The sequence below is a fragment of the Geotrypetes seraphini genome, chromosome 11 (genome assembly GCF_902459505.1).
Source record: "Geotrypetes seraphini chromosome 11, aGeoSer1.1, whole genome shotgun sequence".
Classification (NCBI taxonomy): Eukaryota; Metazoa; Chordata; class Amphibia; order Gymnophiona; family Dermophiidae; genus Geotrypetes; species Geotrypetes seraphini.
Window position 1 is genome coordinate 84,331,380 of NC_047094.1, and position 15,882 is coordinate 84,347,261.

The 15,882-nt window shown below is 46.8% G+C and overlaps 1 protein-coding gene across 5 annotated transcripts in view; it reads right to left on the bottom strand.

Annotated features, from left to right (window-relative positions):
• Positions 1-14,578, bottom strand: part of LKAAEAR1 (LKAAEAR motif containing 1) — a 155,844-nt gene extending 141,266 nt beyond the window's left edge. For 2 of the 5 annotated variants that reach the window (XM_033914305.1, XM_033914303.1), the window contains exons 1-2: positions 14,443-14,578; positions 12,345-12,598 (exon numbers count right to left, since the gene is read on the bottom strand). The gene's annotated coding sequence lies outside the window, so the exon portion shown is untranslated. Of the gene's footprint in view, positions 1-3,273; positions 3,459-12,344; positions 12,599-14,442 lie in introns of those variants that run through there. The other 3 variants (XM_033914304.1, XM_033914301.1, XM_033914306.1) reach the window with 2 other exon arrangements.
• Positions 14,579-15,882: the final 1,304 nt, after the last annotated feature.

Sequence of the window (15,882 nt, forward strand, 5' to 3'; positions counted from 1 at the left end):
GTTATAGCGATCCCTGCAGCTGCCCGTCGTCCTTAGCGTCACGTTCTCTCTGCTACGTCCTGCCCCTGTTCTGATGTCAGGGACAGGATCGCGGCAGAGAAAACGTGCTGCTGAGGATGACGGGTAGCTGCAGGGATCGCTATAACACCAACGAGCCTGCAGATTACCGTGTTAGCCTACAGGTAAGAGCAGGGAAGCTGGGGGAAGATATAGGCTTGCGGGAGGAGCAGGTGTTCACGGCGGGGAGCAGGCCAAAGAGTGCCTTCATGGCAAGGGGAGGCAGGCTTTTGAAGGGGGAGCAGGCATTCGCGGCAGTGAGCAGGCCGAAGAGTGCCTTCATGGCAGGGGGAGCAGGTCTTCGCGGCAGGGAGCAGGCCGAAGAGTGCCTTCATGGCAGGGGGGGGCAGGCCTGTGCAGGGGGAAGAGGAGGAAGAGTTCCTTCGTGGTGGGGAGGCAGGCCTGTGCAGAGGGAGGAGGAGGAAGGAGTAAGAGAGGGGAGGGGAGATGTCAGACCTGGGGTGAAGGGAAGAGAGATACCAAACCAAAAAGAGGGGGAGGAAAGCAAAGGAGAAGTGCTGGACTAAAGGAGAGAGGGAGAAGAAATGCAAGACCACAAGGGGAAGGGTACAAGAGGGACAGATACTGCTCCAAAGTAGGTGGGCAGGGTGCAGGATAGCAGGAGAGATAGTAGGAGAAAGCCTGTACTTGGGGAAGGGGATACAGGAAGTAAGGAAGAGAGAAAGAAGAAGCTGGATGTGGGAAGAGATAAGATGCTGGGCATGGAGGGAGCATAGAACAGGGACACAAGGGGGACAGTACTGGAGAGGAGAATAGGGACAGTGACACAGAAGAGATGTTGGATGAAAGGGTAGTTGAGAAAAGGAGAAATGGTGGATCTGTGGATGGTGGGGTCCAGCTGCGGGGGGATGGAGATGAAAAAAAAGAAAGATGCCAGGGGAGGAAAGGGAAACAGAAGGGGAGGACAGAGATGGAAGATGGATGGATAGCATGAAGAAAGAAAAAAGAAGGAGAGCCTGATCAGAAGACAACCAGACCAACATGATTTGAAAAATAACCAGAGAAGAAAAGGTAGGAAAAATAATTTTATTTTCTGTTTTGTGATTACAATATGTCAGATTTGAAATGTGTATCCTTCCAGAGCTTGTGTTGGACCGTAAACGTGAGCTAGGATTTAACAGAGAGAGGAAAAGTATTTTTTGTTTGTTTATTTTGTTTACACCACAGAACCAGTGTGGGTAGGAGAGGGCAAAGGGGGTGAAGAGGCTATAAAATGTTTGGAAAAAACCACTCAATTGGGCAGGAAAATCGAATCGAAAAATCGATTCAATAGGCTGAATCAAATCAAATTTTTTTTCCCTGAATCGGGCAGCACTACTGCACACCACAAATACCTCGGCCAGTCCAGTGCAACAAGAGCAACCCACAGAGCAATATTCTTCTTCTCAGGACTTTGCCTATCATGGGCCACGGAGGGAACATATACAGAAGCCATGCCTGTAGCCAGGGCTGCACCAGGGAGTCCAAGCTAGCACTTCCTGGTCTGTATCACCAGTTGAAAAACTGAGCCGCTTTTTAATTGGCCACCAACGCCATCAGATCAAACATTGAGCGCCAACAACTCACAAAGCTGTCGAATACTTCCTGGGATAGAGCCCATTCGGCACCCCGAACAACCCACAAAGCTGTCAAATACTTTCTGAGATAGAGCCCGTTCTCCGGGATCTAGAGTCTGCTGGCTGAGAAAATCCACTTGCATATTGTCCACTCTTGCTGCATGTGCCGTCGAGAGAGCCAACAGATAAATCTCCACCCTCTGAAACAACATTTGAGCCTCCAAGCATAGTGGAGCACTCTTGGTTCCTCCCTGCCGATTGACATAGGCTACTGCTGTAGCATTGACTGAGAAAACTCATCCTGCTTTGTCCTTCAGTGAGCCTGCAGTGTCAGGCTCATTGCTCTCAGCTCTAACCAGTTGATTGACCATTTCCTCTGTAAGGGGTTCCAATGTCCCAACACTGGATGCCCCTCACAATGCACGCCCCAACCGTGGAGAAGCGAAGCGGCACTCCCCCAGGATAATGACTGTGGCTCAAGCCAACAGTTCAGATTGTGATGCACTTCTGTTGTCCAAGATAGAGGCATCTGCAATGCATCCGTTTGCAGGGACCAACGGGATAAGAGCGCCTCCTGGAGAGGGAGTAAATGTGCTTTTGCCCAAGGGACCAACATGCCTGCAAACCTACCATGCCTGCAAATACTGCCAAGCTGTGTCATCATAGGACAGCAGAGGGCGCTAACTGCAACCTTTGTAAAACTCTGGGCGTGTTCCTCTGGAAATGGGGAAACCATTCAGGTAAGACTCGCCTAGTCATTTGCCTGGGGTCACCAGTTACACTGGTTAGTGGGAAGAGTATCTCCAAGAAAAAGAACAGTATACAATAATAGTTATCAACTTTTATTTTGTCCTGTAACTGGGCCCAGTTCAGGACAGTCAAATTCCAGAAAAACAATAGCACAAAACTCCCCCACTTTTCCTCCTGTTTGTTCACCCAAAGCACATTACTGTTTTATTGTCCCTGAGCTTTCTGGTCAAACAGGTAAGTCCACAGAACTTTTCACAAAAACAGGAGCATATAATATAAGCAAACAAACAAGTGATCACCACTTTGGAGCTGATTATCATTGCTGCCTACACTGCAGGTGAGAGTAAAGTTCCACCAGGCTCTGAGTTAGAGGAGCCTTGGAAATTCTGGTGGTTTGGACAGCAAAATACCCTGGATTACAGCTCTATCCTGGTAATCAGAATTCAGGTTCTTTCTCAAACTGCAACAGCCTCAATACTCCCATAAGCAAGTAGTAAGAAAGTCCATGCTTGTAAAATAAAAGAAACAAAACTTCATTGCATCAATACCTAGAACAATGTAAACACTCTTAGGACTGTTCTATAGCTCCAAAGTTATTCCCAAACCAGCTTTACTGAGTATTTTCCTCCTTGCTGGGCCTCAGTATCACTTGGCAAAAAACAAAAACAACCCATAGCCAAAAAATAAAGTACATAAGAAAGAAAACAGTGCCCAGCTTGGCAACACAGTTCATTCTTTTTATCTGGCTCTCAGCTGTCCTGATTAAAACAGTCTTTCAGAGGGAAAACGCCCCTCTCTTTCTTTCTTTAGCAGAGGTTTATGCCTTTCCAGCACAGCAAAATAAGGTTTCAACAAACAAGGCTATTCCTTCTCACTTTCAAGGACCCACCTTCATGCACTCTGGGAGTGCTGCTGGCTCCACTGGACACTCTGCTATGTCCATCTCCTCACAGGCTTCTGGATTCTCAGTGGCTTGAGGCAGGGACGGTTCTTCCTCTTCCATTCCACCTCCTTGTCTAGCCAAAGCTCAGGTGAACAGTTCCGCCCTTCATGTTCCTGTCTCCCTTCCTGATTAAAGGCTTGCCCCTTATGTCTCTCATAGCCATGCCCCTTACACCAAGGAAGGGGGATGGGGCTTAGCTCCCTTGGCTACAGAGTATGGCTTCCATTGTATTCCCTGCACTGAGGTTATCTTAAAGGGGCAGGCTTTCTCTTATAGGCAGTAAACCTTGCTGGCTTTACAACAGATTAATTTTGTTGGGAGCTTTCCTGCCTGTTACTATCAGATCATTCTCTGTCCTGCTCAGTTTCACTGTCTGAAGAGTAGACAGCTAGCTCATGATTTTTAACATTAACCTGGTCAGCTCTTCTGGTTAGGGGATGGATGCTTTTACTTATTTTTCCCGGGACAAAGCCAGAGCTGGCACTAAATTTGTCACAGCTGTTGGTGCTGACCTGTCCCCAAACTCCCTGTTCTGACATATGAGCTTCTCTCTGCAGGCTTCCGGGAGAAAAACTTTATTTTCCCTCATGTTCAAATGAATGCCCAGATACTCCATGAACTTTGTCAGCTCCAGATGTCTTTTTTGGAAGTTTATAGCCCGGTCCAGGCTCTGCAGAAGTTGGATCACATGCTCCACTGCTGTCTTCCCTTTGAATTCGGATGTACCTAATATCAGCTAAGGATGCACCTGTATCCCCTCCTTGTGGTGGTGCGGCTGCTACTATAATCATCACCTTGGTGAAGATGCGTGGCACCATGGACAGTTCAAACGGAAGGGCAGAGAACTGGAAGTTCTGCTTCAGAACATGGAACATGAAGAACTTCCTGTGATCTGGAAAAATGGGAAAATGCAGATAGGCCTCTGTCAAATCTAGAGAAATTCATCTGGTGCCACCAAGGCAATGATTGACCTTACCGTTCCATGCAAAAGCGCAATACCTTGAGGGCAGCATTGACCAACTTCAGATCCAAAATTGGCCTCCAGTCCTCTGAGTCTCTTTTGGGCATGATAAAGTATATGTTGTATCTGCCTAAGCCTGATTCTTTGTCTGGGATGGCTTCTATGGCTGCTAGATCTAGTAGTCTCTTTACTGTTGCTTGGACTCTGATCGCTTTCTCTGGTTTTCCGACTGGAAAATCCACATAGAGGTCTGGAATGGAACAAAAGAACTTGAGCTTGTACCTCTCCTGAAAAATTTTCAGTACTCAGCAGTCTGATGTGATCCTTGCCCACGCTCCCCAATAAATCGACAACTTCCCTCCTATTCTTGGAGGTATGGGTCCTGACCTGGCATTATAATTGCTTCTTGGGGACTGCTGTGGGTCAAGATCCTGAGGACTGGAGATGCTTAGCACCCCAAATCTCTGTCTTAAGCCTTGAAATGATCTCTGGACCAAAGGACCTCCCCAGTTCTGGCAAAAGTGCCTATAGCCATGAAAATTACCTCGACCTGATCCCTTAGGAGTCCTTGGCCAGCTGTCTGGTAAAGACTTTGGTTTAAGATCCTCCACACTGGCCATAAGATTGTCAAGCCCCTTGCTAAAGAGCAATTGACCTTTAAAAAGCAATTTGCTCAGAGTAGCCTTAAAGGATGAATCTCCTGATCCAAAGCATTCTACAGGTGGAAAAAGCATATGCTCATGACCCTGAACAGTTCATACAGAGCATCTGTCACATAAAAAATTGGGGATCCGTATCGGCATCTACTCCTGGAGCATGACATAACTTCAGCACAAGCACACATCTTGCATGAATCCTGGGTATCTTAGCCTGAGGAGTCAATCCATACCAATTTCAAGCCAGATCAAGGTGTTGAGGTAGATGGCTGCTGCAGCAGTGATTTTAGCACCAAAACGGCCTGTGAGACCTAAATAAGGGGTCAAAAATTTTAGGGAATAGGCTTTTAGAGGTGGGGGACCCTGTTCCTAGCCCCAGAAATCTTCAAAAACTATTTTTAGATACCCCCTGATTTCTCCCTTAGGCTATTACAGCCTGTACTCACTGTATCATGCAGATGCTGGGAGCTGCTTAGGCTGAAACTGCAGCCAGAGAACTTCTGCCTCAGACAAGCCTAGAAACCTGGATAGCTTACTTTAGACTGCTCCTCAGCTCTGCTGCCCAGACTGAGACTTCAAACCTCTACTGGAACTCGCGCGCAAAGTCAGGAAGAGGAAACACAGTCAGCACCCGATCCTAGTGAAAAACTGCCACGGGGCCACTCAGCCTGTGCAGACAAAACCTGGAGCAAGCCTTGCTCCTAAGCGAATGGTTCTTGAGTTCCCGAACTGGTAGTGCAGGTTGGCCAAGTATGTGCCTTGCAAAGCATGCTGCCTCTTGACTATGAAAGATTAGGTTCTTTTGTTAATCTTCTTTCTTGTAAATCCACACTTTATTCCGGGACCATTGGTCTGGGACTGGGACCTCCACCTGCCAGGACTTTGTAGGAAGCCTCAAACTTCAGAGATTTAAACTCTTCCCCCTCTTACCTCATTACTGTCCCTGTAAGCATCAGTTAGTCTTAAAGCAGCCAGGAACATCTGTAGAGGATAAGAACAAGAGAGAAAGGGGAATGGAGATAATCCCTGAAGTCTGTTCTGCTCATATCAACAAATGCAATAATGAAAAACGAGAGAACAGGTCATTAAACATTAGAAGTCTGAACAACAAAATAGTGCTATAAAGAGACACACTATCAGACAGCACTATCAGAAGGGGGGCGCCTGAACTAGAGATCCCCCCAAAACTAAGTGCTAAACCCATTCTGATGGCACTCTTATAAAGGCTGATCAGAAAACAGAAATCCAGCTTCAGTACTTGGAAAGGCAGACAATCAGCAAATCAGCAAGGTATAGGGTGGGTTCCCGAAATAAAATGTGGATTTACAAGAAAGAAGATTAGCAAAGGTAAAAACCTAATCTTTCATTCTTATACAATCCCACTTTATTCCGGAACCAGTGGGACGTAACAGAGCAGTCCCAGAAAATCAGGGTGGGACTGATGAGCCTGCTGCCAAAACAGAGGTACCAAAAGCCGCATTCTGCTTGGCTGCCACATCGATCCTGTAAAACTTGGTGAACGTATGCAAGGAGAACCAAGTAGCAGCCCTGCATATCTCGTCCAGAAAAACAGCCGACCACTCTGCCCACGAAGATGAAATACCTCTGATAGAATGAGCCCGCACCATGAGAGGGGGGGGGCTTCTTTTCGGCCATCATGTAAGTTGCGGAAATGGCCATACCATCTGGAAATGGTAGCCTTAGAAGCTGGCCTACCCTTGCAGACAGGGCCCACCAGAACAAACAGATGGTCAGAGGAGTGAAACTCATTGGTGACCTCCAGGTCCCAAAACAAGAGATTGTACACATCTGAGGACCACAATACCTGGTCCTGCTTCCTATATCTGGAAGAAGCAAAAGCAGAAAGCCTGACTTCCCGATTCACATGGCAAGCAGAAACCACATTCAGAAAAAAGGAGGAACCGTGCCTAGCATCACACCAGAATCCGTAATACGCAGCAAAGGATCCTGGCTGGAGAGAACCTGAAGCTCCGAAACTCTACAAGCTAAACTAAACTAAAAACTTAGATTTATAGACCGGTCATCTTCATATAATGAAGCTCAACTCGGTTTACATCAAATAAATAACCACCAGGAAGACCGTCTGATCGTAAGATCCGTAAGGGATGCCTGCTCCAGAGGCTAATATGGTGAACGAGTCAGAAAACGGAGAGCCAGGTTAAGATTCCAAGTCGGACAGGGAAGGCACAAATGGGGGCCTAAGTCACAGATCGCCCCATAGAAAACAGGCCACATCTGGATGAGCTGCCAACGAACCCCTCAGAGAAGGAGGACCCATACAAAAAAGACCGGCAATCTGCACCCGGAGAGAAGCTACAACTAGGCCCTAAACTCCAGAACACGAGGAACTGACGGAACAGATGGGTCCACCTGTCTCAGAACGCACCAGGCCTGATAACATCTCCAAGCCTTCCCATAGGCAGCCACTGTGGATTTCCTTTTGCTGTGAAGCAACGTGGCAATCACAGCAAAAGAATAGCCCTGGCTAGTTAAGGCCACGCACTCAATAGCCATGCCGTAAGACCAAAGAGGTCCGGATCCTGCAGTGCAATTGGACCCTGCACGAGGAAGTGAGAATGACAAGGTAGCCGGAGCCCCCGATCCTGCTGGAGCTGAACCAAATCAGCATACCATGGCCACTTTGGCAAATCGGGTGTGACCAGGATCATCAGACCTCTGTGGGCTGCTATCTGTCTCAGCAGACGCCCTATTATGGGCCACGGAGGGAAGACATATAGGAGACCTGTGGCCAGGGCTGAACCAGAGTGTCCAGGCCTTGCGACACCGACTGAAGAACTGATCTGCTTTCTTGTTGGCCACAGTTGCCATGAGATCGATTGTGGGACACCCCCACTGATGTACTGTGCAATCGAACACTCTTTGAAACAAAGACCATTCTCCGGGATCCAGAGTCCGATGACTGAGAAATTCTGCTTGAATGTTGTCTACTCCTGCCACATGTGCTGCTGACACCGCCACCCTCAGACATGCCGCACAGATGCCTGGCGGAGGAACACAGTCTATCTCTGATCCCAGATGTGCTTCCATGGAACCACGCAGCCTGCGCTCGACACACTAGCGGATGAACCTGAGGTGAGTAAGCTCCCAAGAGTACAGTCCCTGAGCCCTGATCTGATGTGCAGGCTGTCCAGGGGATTTACTGACAAGCAGGGAACCTCCCAGAAGCAGACTTTTCCAAAGGTCTGCAATCTCCTGCAGTCAGAGCTGTCCCTGCATGGAACTTCCGCAGCACGAGGGCAAAAGCCACAAATGCAAAGACTGAAATTACACAAAATAAAACACGAGTAGAAAAAACAAGCTCCTACAACCTGGCTTGTAGGAAGGAAAACTGATGTTACAGGGACAGTGATGAGGTAAGAGGGGGAGGGGCTTAAGTCTCTGAAGTTTGAGGCTTCCTATAAAGTCCTGGCAGGTAGATGAAAATAACCCACTGGTCCCGGAATAAAGTGAAATTGTACAAAAACAGACTACTGCTCTCAGAGTCTGTATTCTCTTGAAGCCAGGGATGTCCCATAACTGGGATCCTCTGCAGCATTAAAGAGCCTCATGACCGAAAAAATATACATGAGCAGAACTGATAGGTTCCTACCGTCTCGCATGTAGAAAGTAAAATTGAGGAATTACAGGACAGCCCAGAGTGAAGGGAAGCGGAGCAGAAAAATGTAAATGAGGGCTCTCTACACTAGATCTCGCGATCAGAGGTACACAACCCACAGCTTCAAGAATGATCTGCCTATTGCACTAGAAGCAAATTTGTAACATCCAGTCTCTCAATTGCCACATCTGCTAGACCAAAATTTTGATCTTGTAATTCTCTTCTCTTGAAAAGCAAATAATAAATCTGGGCTACAGGTAGAAAATTAGATTCTGGAACATTCAAAACATCTGTCAAATATTTCTTATATACCTCCTCTGCTGAGACTATTGGCATTTTGGGAAAATTTAACAAGCGAAGATTACTACTTTGAACAGAATTCTCCAAAGCTTCATTCTTAAGTCTAATTGCTATAACAACCTTAATCAAAGTTGCTTGCAATTGCTTACCAGAAGCCATAGATGCCTCTATATCATTAACTTTAACAGAAATCTTATTCAGTTCAAATCATGCTAAATTGTTCTATCTTCCAATTTCTTTTTTCTTCTGAGCAAGCTCATTAATATGTGGAACAAGAGCTTAATTAATTAAGGGCTTCCCAAATTGTCTCTAGCTTTACAACTGAAGGCCTTGACTTGCAACAGAACTAACCCCCTCCTTTACTAATGCGTAGCATGGGTTTTAGTGCCGGCAGCAGTGGTAACTGCTCCGACGCTCATAGAATTCCTATAAGCGTTGGAGCAGTTACCGCCACTGCCGGCATTAAAACCTGCGTTACACATTAGTAAAGGAGGGGGTAAATTAGGAAAAGCCAAACTTGGAACCTCTTTGGAGGTCTTCAAACCTGAGGATTCAGTCACAGTAGAGGTTATCTGCACTACTCCAGCACTTTCCAGCAGACCAATACTCAAACTCATGTTCCCTTCTCAGTGTTTTTTGTAATTGATGCTGAGGGCATTTGCCCCAGAGAACTCTGAGCCTATGGCATCAGAGGGATTGCTTTCCATTCTGGGTTAAGCATTTCTCCAAAAGACACGTTGCTAACACCTTAGTAAAATAATTTTGTTTAACTGGAACTTTTGATCAATTGAGGTGGTGTATAATAAAACTGTATGCAATGGCATATAAGGGGAGGAGCATATAATAAAGCTAAGTACTATTCTTCTTAAACTGATGTTCTAAAGAAGAATATATGTATAGTATATAAAAAAAAAGTAAAATAAGAAAAAAGTAACAATGTCAGATTAACAAATCACTGGGACTTATGAGGATTGGAACCACCTGAAGGTACATCATTCGGTGGTGGTCTGAAGATCCCTGAGTAGTAAACTCATGATTTGAGACATTGAAATAGTGGTTATGTGGTGCAATGAGCTATAACAGGGGCAGTAACAGTCTAAATAGCCAGTCTGCTCCTTGAGCTCTGACAGCTATAGTGGTCCATCCTTAAGGTGAACATACGTCCCATTTTCAACGGGACCGTCTCGTTATTGGACTAACTGTCCCGTTGTCCCGAGACACCGCTTTGGGATGCCGAAATGTCCGTGGGGACAAGGGGACGGTTCCTCCAGCGCCAAACCCCCGCAGTGTTCTCCGCGCCCGGCTAATCCTGCTGCTGCCACCGATGCTCCTTCCCGTGCTGACTCCAGCTTGCAAATAGAACCCATGCTCTGGGGCTCTCACGTGTGCGTGCCGGCTTTCCTTCACTTCCCTCCGAAACTGGAAGTTCCGTCCCAGGGGGAGGAGAAGAGAAGGGAAACCGGCACGGACACATTCAAGCCCCGGAGCAGAAGTTCGCTACGACCAGCAATGGAGGGAAGCTAAGGGAGACAGGTCAGCGACGGAGGGAAGCTTACAACTTGCTTTGGGCCTTCCTTGCTGCCAGGTCCTGCCTACTTTCTGTTTCTGCGAAGGCAGGACCCGGCAACGAGGAAGGCCCAGAGCAAGGAAGAGCAGCAAATTATAAGCTTCCCTCCGTCGCTGACCTATGGAAGATAGGTCAGCGATGGAGGGAAGCTTGCGACTCTGCCGATGGGAAGGATGGGAAGAGAAATGCTGCTGCTGCACACAAGGGGAGGGAAGGGGGGAAGAGAAAAGCTGCTGCTGCTGCACCCAAAGGGGGGAGGGGGGAAGAGAAAAGCTGCTGCTGCTGCACCCAAGGGGGGGAGGGGGGAAAAGAAAAGCTGCTGCACCTAAGGGAGAGAATAGAAAAGCTGCTGCTGTGCAAGGGGGAGGGGGGAAGAGAAAAGATGCTGCTGATGCACCCAAGGGGGGGAGGGAGGATGAGAAAAGCTGCTACACCCAATTGGGGAGGGGATAGGGGAAGAGAAGTGCTGCTGCTGCTGCACTCAATTGGGGAGAGAGAGGGGAGAAGGAAGACCAGGGAAGGGAGAGGAGAGGAAAGAGATGACAAGACCATGGGAGGAAGGGAAAGGAAAGGAGCTACCAGACCATGGGGGGGGGGAGAGATGTCAGGGTATATGGGGGAGGGGCAGTTAGTCACAGGTGCAGGAAGCTTGTGGGTACTGGAACGGTCATGGGTCTGCTGTCCACCTGTGCATAGCCATCGGCTCCACCAACCCCCGCCCCCTCCAACATCAGCTATGGGGCTGGGGACCAGCAGAGCAGACAGCCACACGAAGGCAGCCCACATCCCCATGACCAATCCATGCACCTTCCCACTGCCCAGAGGGAGTGCTCTGGCCAAAGGAGGGGTGGTCCACCTTGGGTTCCCACCCTACCGGGTATGGCACCGGGACAAAGCAAGATGATAGTGCACTATGAGGATGGAAGGGAACACTAAGCAAGGACTACTTTAAGCAAATATCATGTAAAGACTTCCACACATAATCTAAGAAGCTGGCCAAGTTGCTGAGGGATAGCCACAATTCTGATAAGTACACAGGCTCAGACTCACTCAATTTCAAATCTGGAAGTTTTTGAAAAGTAGATTATTATCTACTGCTGTTTGATGTATGTTCATTCACTAAAATTTACACACTTGCTATGATTAAATATTTCTTTAGCAACTATTTCTATTTTTTTAGTCCTCTTTTTTTTTTTAATCTCTACAATTATGGTAACTCTAGACTGGAGTATATTTTATAAAGGAAAATAGGTTATACATGTAAATGTGAGTCTGTCCACGATCAAGGTCTGAAAAGCAAAGGGAAGCTGAGCATGTCCCTGCTAATTCATGCTTTCTTTTTCCCTATTGCTGGGTCAGTAAAGGGTTGTCATTCCTCTGAACTAGTTTGTTGTTTAGCCCCTGAATAACTAAGAATGTCCAGGGAATTAGAAAGTCAGAGCAGCAGTTTGAGGTTATAGTGACATGTGTACCTGGGACTTTTTCACGTGATGTGATGTTCACTGCAATATTCCCTAGAGTGCCCCTTTTGCTCTGTTGTCTGTGTGGCTGCTGGTATACTGCCTTTTTGTGGTTACATATATACAGGTACTTGTTTTGTACCCAGGACCATGGAGGATTAAGTGACTTGCCCAGGGTCAGAAGGAGTAGTGCTGAGGCAGCAGTTCTACCACTAGGCCACTCCTTACCTCTTATTTTTGTGTGAAAATGGCCCCAAAAGATAGATGCATTAAGAAGGGATAAAACATCTAGATAGGAGAGAGAAGGCGGAGCTTAGCTAAGATGGCGGCTCAATGACTGCACAAGGACACCAATGCGGTCTTTCTGAAGAATTCCCTATTTTGCCTATGGTGAAGAGAAAATCTAAAATCCGGGTTTTCCCAGAGGAACCTTTACCTCAGACCGGGCCGATGGATTCTTTTGTGCAGTGTGGCCCACAAGCGCAGCAACCGGAGGAGGCCTCAGCAAGAGGGAACGTACAAGCTGAGACCCGTGAACTCTCCCTCGAGGGTGCCAGCTTGTCCCCGGAGGAGCAGGGTCCTCCGGCTCGTCCCGTGGTGGCAGGAGCAGCAGGAGTGATGGAGGTGCTACTGATGCTTGCCCGACTCGGGACACTCTCTTGCTGGCCCGGCAGGGCGGGGGATCCGGCCCTGAGAGAAGGCAGGAGGAGAGTGCTTTGTCAGTAGTACAGCCAGATGAGAGATTGGAGCAAGAACAAGTATTTTCAACGATTTCTACTGCAAACATAAGTACTATTGCTCTATCAGAGAGTGCCAGAACTGAGCTCACGGAAGCTTGAAGTCTTCAACATGGAGTCAATTTGGGAGGCTATATCTAGTCTTCAAATCTCTCTGGGAAGCCAGATACAGCAACTTTCCCAACGATGTACTACTGTACTTTCAGAAAGTTTGGAATTAAAAAATAAAGTTCTAATTTTGGAAAACAAATCAGATGATTTTGACACCAGAATAAAATCTTTAGAAACACAAGCACTAACTTGGGTTAAAGATAGTGCAAGCCTTCATTTGAAACACAAAATGGTGGAAAACTCCATTAAGAGATGCAATTTGCGGATTATTAACTTTCCAAAAGTGTTTTCTACACCTGCAATAGTTATGTTTAAGCATTATCTAAATTAAGTTCTGAAAGTACCTGAGTATTCTTATCCACCTCTCTCAAAAATATATTTACCTAGGAGAGATAGGTCTCAAAATCCTAATCAGCAGAATTTATCTGCTGATAGTTTGGATTATTTATCTAATTTCCTGGAGAGGTTGGATACTGAGACTCAAGTTTCTGCTACTTTATTAGTACAGTTTGCTATTGATTCTGATAGGGAATGGATGCTTAAATTGTTTTTCAGATACAGTGGAACCTTGGTTTATGAGCATAATTCATTCCAGAAGCATGTTCGTAAACTAAAGTGCTCATATATCAAAGCGCATTTCTCCATAGGAAGTAAGGGAAATTCATTTTATTTGTTCCCCCCCGAGGCCACCGGCGCTGCTCCACCTCCCCCCCCCCCCCCCGAGGCCACCGGCACTGCTCCGCCTCACCCCCCACCACCGAGGCCACTGGCATGCTTCCACCCCCCCCCCCCCCACTTCGAGAACCGGCATCGTTCCCCCCCCTCGCCCGAGAATCCCCCCCCACGAACCAGCATTGCCCCCCCATGAATGCTCCCCCCCTGCCCGTCCAAACACAAGCCCTTACCCCGATTTGGCACCGGCACACAGCACCAACCCACAAGATGTGCTGGTGCTGGTGCCCCAAGATCCTGCCTCTTGCCTGGGCTGGGCCTTGAGCATCTGCACATGCTCAAAGCCTTCTGGCTTCTGCTTTCTCCAAGAGGAACCCTAGCCAGTCAGGTTTTCAGAATATTCACAATGAATATGCATAAGATGGATTTGCACACTGTCTCCTTGGTATGCAAATCTTGCAACTTCTTAAGAAAACAGGACTACAAATCCCAGCACGCATTCTTTTCTGTCCTCTAAGCATTCAGCGAATTGTAGTTCTGTAGGTACCATTGGACAAGAAAAGAAGAAGAAGAAAAAAGAACCAATCCCTATCTGAATCAGCAGAAAAAAAAGCAAGGTAGGTACTTGGTCTTTCCAAATGTAAAATATGGTGAGAAGGATGGATTTGAAACTGCTTTATTGAATAAAGGTAGTCATATAAATACAAAAAGCTGTAACACAGGACTTGATAAATGAACTCGACAGGAGTCCATGTTTTGGTAGAATGCCTACGTCAGGAGTCACAACATCTATAGGCACAATGAATTTGCATAAGATGGGTTTGCATATACTGCCTTCTTGGTATGCAAATCTTGCAATGTCTTAAAGAAAACAAAACTACAAATCCCAGCATTCCCCACTCTTTTCTATCCTCATAGCATTCTGGGATTTGTAGTCGTGAGGTAGCATTGGGCAAATGTGACTCTTCAATGTAGCTTGTCATGGGTTTAAATCAGAACTGGCTCCCAACTTACCCAGGTGCGGGGGTTGGGCAGCAGGAAGGAAACCCGAATCGAGTTTAGCCGTAGTCCGGAAGGCGGTTCTCTGACGATTCCGCCCTTACGGCCGCTCCTAACAGCAACCGCCACAGTGTACAAAAGTTGCCATAGCAATAGAGTCATCAAGAAACGCCATCCGTGAGCACGTTTAACGTCCGGTCAGATGATTATGAAGCTCTAATAACAGTGGTTGTGTGAGCGAAGGGGAAGTACGTCGCAGCTCTGTCTGCCGGGAACGGCGTTGCGCACTTGGATGTTGTTTGGTAGGAGACTGAGTACTGGAGGGGTTGAGTACGCATCACATCTGCTAGGGTAGCGAGACAGTGGATACTGTTAGCGATCTGGGTACGTGGCCGCTGCATCACCTCCGTTCTATGCGTTTAGCAGAGCTGTTGAGGTTTCCGACAGTTTCGTGGTGTTGTATTATGGAACCTGTAGAGGTGATACCGAGGGTGTAGCTACTACCCTGCTATGAGATTAGAATTCAAAACCCCCCCTAATGGAAACTGGCAGCGTTGATGTCCTCTTGTATATGTGTGTGCTGTACATATATATAAGAAACACTCCCTACTCCCCAGAGACGGATAGAAATAAGGGGCTTCCCTTAAAATGGGAGGCTGGGCCCTTCTGTGTGTGCAGGGGCCTCCACTATTGCTTATTATCATCATCACTATAGTGCTAATAGTTGCGCCAAGTGCTATACAGCTCCTTTCTAAACTGTTTTGCCTGTTCTGTATTTGGCAACTCTTTTTTTCAGATCTCTGTGGGGTGAAATGTATTGGTTAATGTATTTTCAGTTCATATGCTTTGATATTTTGTGCTCTGTTGATCCTCAAAAAAAAAAAAAAAAAAAAAAATATATATATATATATAATTAATTTTAACCCTAGTCTCATTTGCACACAGTCCATGGGCACTAGCCAGCTCGTTGGGTCAGGCACCCATGACCAGAATTTTATTTGGAACTGCTTTTTAAGTTTCTTGAGCTTGGCATAGGCTGGTAGACCAAAGGATCACAATCCCAGAGTTCAGTCGCCACACTCGGTTCTTTACTTAATCACTTATCAAAGAATCAGATAAGCTGAGACCAAGATGCAATTGATAACTGGAACTTTTACTTGAATTTGATTGCAGCATCGATGCATACACTTCTTATGGTGTGAATACTAAAACTAGTTTTTACAAACTATGATAAAATCACTTCTGAAACACTATTATGTTCTCCAATCTCTTCCTACAATTTCTCAATACATGCAGTGAGCCGTTCCAGGGTCCCACCCTCTCCTCAGCCCGGGCCCATTCTTACCTTTCCTGCCAAGCTGAAGTGTGGATGCTCCACACATGCTGTGCAATAAGCAATCTTTCATTCATGGTTTCACTTTAGAGAGGGGTCTTCACACAATCCTTACTCTGTCC